The sequence below is a fragment of the Oryctolagus cuniculus genome, chromosome 8 (assembly GCF_964237555.1).
Source record: "Oryctolagus cuniculus chromosome 8, mOryCun1.1, whole genome shotgun sequence".
Lineage (NCBI taxonomy): Eukaryota > Metazoa > Chordata > Mammalia > Lagomorpha > Leporidae > Oryctolagus > Oryctolagus cuniculus.
In genome coordinates this window covers 106,872,311-106,876,769 of record NC_091439.1, presented here as the reverse complement: position 1 = coordinate 106,876,769, position 4,459 = coordinate 106,872,311, and positions in this window count along the sequence as shown.

Sequence of the window (4,459 nt, the reverse complement as noted above, 5' to 3'; positions counted from 1 at the left end):
TTATCTAAACCTGGTAGATTTCCTTCTCTACAGGTACAAACATTTGATGGTGTTCCAGTGGGTTCCACTGGTCAATGAAACATTTGATTCTGCAGTTAAACCATATTAAATAAAATAGCAATTTTTTTTCACTGGGGGGCCTCTTTCTGCTCCTTTACAGATATATTTTATTTTCTTATAATGTTTTGCTTGAATCAGGCTTTCTTTTTTCTTTCTTTTTTTTTTTTTTTGACAGGCAGAGTGGACAGTGAGAGAGAGAGACAGAGAGAGAAAGGTCTTCCTTTGCCGTTGGTTCACCCTCCAATGGCCGCCGCTGCAGCCGGCGCACCGCGCTGATCCGATGGCAGGAGCCAGGATCCAGGTGCTTTTCCTGGTCTCCCATGGGGTGCAGGGCCCAAGCACCTGGGCCATCCTCCACTGCACTCCCTGGCCATAGCAGAGAGCTGGCCTGGAAGAGGGGCAACCGGGACAGAATCCGGCGCCCCAACCGGGACTAGAACCCGGTGTGCCGGCGCCGCAAGGTGGAGGATTAGCCTATTGAGCCACGGCGCCGGCTTGAATCAGGCTTTCTTAATTGCGACAGAGCTGGATTGCACTTTCCAACACCATAAAAAGGGTTAGATATATGTCCATCTGTATAATGTATGGCTGTATATTCTTTGACCAGTCAAGATTTTCCTGAAGAATAGATTGAATTGCCTTGGAACGATGGCTGGAATGGTGTTCACTGGTTGTCGCCAAAGCTGTCCTGTAAGAAACCACCCAGCTTGACATAAAATCCATTTATTTTCTTTAAAAAGGTGGCTGAAATATATGACAATCTTTTAGCCTTCTGTGCTCCTTTATCTTCTGAAGTGGTCACTGAAGAAAGGCGAATAAACATGCAGAACATTTCCTGTCTGAGCTTCTGCCAGACAATGCATTTGAGCAGAGGCACGAGCTGGGTTCTCAATGGTCATGAAACAATCCTTTGTGTCTGACTCCAGTCATCCTTTAAGCAATCCCTTAGCAACAAACATTTATTCCTTTTTTAAAAGATTTATTTATTTATTTGAAAGTCAAAGTTCCACACAGAGAGAAGGAGGGACAGAGAGAGAGAAGTCTTCCATCCACTGGTCCACTCCCTAATTGGCTGCAAAGGCTGGAGCTGCCCTGATCTGAAGCCAGGAGCCAGGAGCTTCTTCCAAGTCTCCGACGTGGGTGCAGGGGCCCAGGACTTGGGCCATCTTCCATTGCTTTCCCAGGCCACAGCAGAGAGCTGGATCAGAAGTGGAGCAGCTGGACACAAACTGGCGCCATATGGGATGCCTGCACCACAGGCAACGGCTTTGTACGCTACACCAAAGCACCAGCCTCCAAACATTTATTCTTAATCAGCAGCATCCCACTATGTGAAACACCTTAATCATGAAAACCTCTGGTACTTTAAATGAATTAATGCTAATAATAGGCATAAAGTTATTTAAGGTTTTCGATCCTTCCTTCCTTCCTTCCTTCCTTCCTTCCTTCCTTCCTTCCCTCCCTCCCACTTTTCTTCTTTTCCTTTGGATTTCATTTTTCCTATTGCTTTCTCTCATATTTTTATTTATTATATGGTAAAGAGTCAATTTTTCTTGTAGAATGGATATTTTAAATACCTGAAATTATGTGGTCCTAATTCAAACCCATTAAAGCTACAGGAATATTTATGCAATCTGAAAATAAAATGCACAGACCTATAATTTCTAGCCTAAATTTCTCACTTCATTTTCTATTTTAAATACCTTTCTGCTTTTTCAAAAAAACTGTAGTATAAAAGAACTAGATAGTTCAACTATGACAGAGAAGAATAAAGTGATACAAATTAATCTACTAAATTTCAAGATTTATCACATTACTACCTTAATCAAAGGAATATCATATATCTCAAAAGAACAAAATAAAGAACCAGAAAATATCCCATGCTGGTACAGACAAGTCGTTTTTTTTTTTTTTTTAAATCCTTTCCTTTGAAATGTAAACGTGCATGTGCACACACACACACACACACACAGGTTGGGGGAGATTAACAGAAAGAGACCTCCTATCCATCGGTCTTGGTGTACTGGGGATTCTGGATGCTATTTCCTATTGTGACATTCATGGACAGGACAAGCAGTCTGAACCTAGCAAAAGCCCAGGAAGGGAATTTTAGGGATAGAGTCCCCCTTTTAAAGAACTTCCTCAGTACATATTAAACAAAACATCAACTACAAACTTGGGGCATATTTGAGTCTGAGTAAGTACAAATATATCAGCAACAGACCCAGACAAAGCATGGCTTAGGGTGCTACCCAATGCTAAAATGACAGAAGCATCTATAGGCTCAGAGAAAATAAATCAACTGCTTAAAATTTCTAGGAGAGCCATGACCAAAGGAGGAGAGGAGGGAAGAGGATACTCATTTCACAGTCATTCTCCATTCCATCTTGCAATGGTAGACAACAGCTCACTCTGGCATAACGTGGGGAGTTTGTATGTTTTTCCTTTCTTAGCTCTGCGTGAGAATTGGAAAACGATGAATGCATCTTTGTTTAGTACCATGACAACCATCAGACTTTAAAGGATATGTTTTATTCATTTTAATTATTCGTTCAAGCCCTGCTAATGTCTGTAGAAAATATAGACATCATCTTTTGTGCTAAAAACCATGTTACTTTTATATACTTGCTGAATTCTTTATGTATTTCCAGAAAGCAGACATTTTTAAATGATTGAGGGTTAAATTACGCTGTTAGAGAATCTTTTAATCCAGCAGGAATCTGAGAACTTCATGTTGAATTCTTGGCTTGTTCAGTGGTTGCGTTTACTTTTCTGAGAGGAAGGACATTGGATTAGAATGGAAACAATAAGGTGTGTGTGTGTGTGTGTGTGTGTGTAGTTATTATAGGAAAATTGCTCAGAAGCCCAGAACCAGGAGGGATGATGGTACAGTTAGTCTTGGTCTGAGTTCAAAGTCAGGAGAAAACCAATATCTCAACTCAAAGACAGGCAGAGAGAGAATTCTTTCTTACCTAGCTTTTATTCTATTGAAGTCGTCAAAGGATTGAATGAAGTCCACCTGCAATAAACAGGATAATCCGATTTAGTACATATATTGATTCTATTGTTATTGTCATCTAGAATCATTCTTACAGACGTACCCAGATAAAAATGTTCAACCAAATATCTGGGCATCCTGTGACCCTGTCAACTTGACATGAAATTACCTGTCATAGACTTATTCTGCCATGACCATTGGTTTGTTCTATCTATCTATCTATCTATCTATCTATCTTTCTATCTATCTATCTATTGTCTATCTGATTATCTAATTTTACTGCAAATGGAATATGAAGAACATTATAAAATAAGACAAGCAAAAATATGATTTCTTCTTATTAAATGATTCTTGATATTGTTATTTTCTTATTTTTCCACCAATTTTCCCATCTTTTTGGAAGAAGAAACTCAGAGAGACATCACTGTGCTATTTAAAATGTAGTATTTCTTGTCTTTCACCCATTTTAATTTTTCTGGTACCCCTGAATAAAATAATCATTTGTCCACTTAGTCTCTGTAGAAGTACAGTCACCATGGTATCAAGGAATGCTAGACAGTCCACAGGTAAGTGTGGGTACATCTGGAAGGAGAGATTTTCCTATATTACATCATTACGGCCAGCAATGGTTAATTTCCTTACTGTTCAGTCAGTGTAAAATAGATTAAGAGAAGCAATGATAATAGGTGTTATACCTCTAATAAACACCATATGCAATTACCCTCTTGAAAGAGTAAACTGTATTCATTTAAACATTTAGTTGTGTCATTTATTTAACATGCATTGGTGAAACACTGGTTTAATTCAAGACACTGAAAATTCATGAAAGAAAAACGTAAAGATAAATAAAATACTCTATTTTAGGATTTAGCAGCATATAAATGCAGGGCAGCAAGTAGCAATAAGGTTTAAATGCTAATATTCAAGTATCCTATTCAATATGAAGAAAGGGGTAATTGATGGGTAGTTGGCTTGAAAAAAAATTTGGGGAATCTAGGCAAGTAGCACTCAAAAGGTCTGAAAATGGTAATAGGGCTTTGGACAGAATTATTTGAATCAGGAAAATGTTTCTGATCTCTGATTGGGACTGGAAAAAGCAGAGAACAATGAAGAAATAGGTCAATTACCAGAAGTGGCATTTTGGGATGGAACTCCATTTAGAAGAATTGGAGCACACGATGTGAGAAACCAGATGTTTGGAATAAGGTCAGAGCCCTTTCACTGGAAATAGAGTAAGTACTGTATCGGAGTCAGATTATTAACCAGGGCAATTTGATGATCAGTCAAAAATGCTGTCAAGCTTGAAGGGTCACAGTCATTGCCCATTTCAGTTTAGATTTGGTCTTGGGTCCTGAATGCTCTGCGGGCCATCTGGTGGAGGAGTAATGCAGGAGTGAGTCA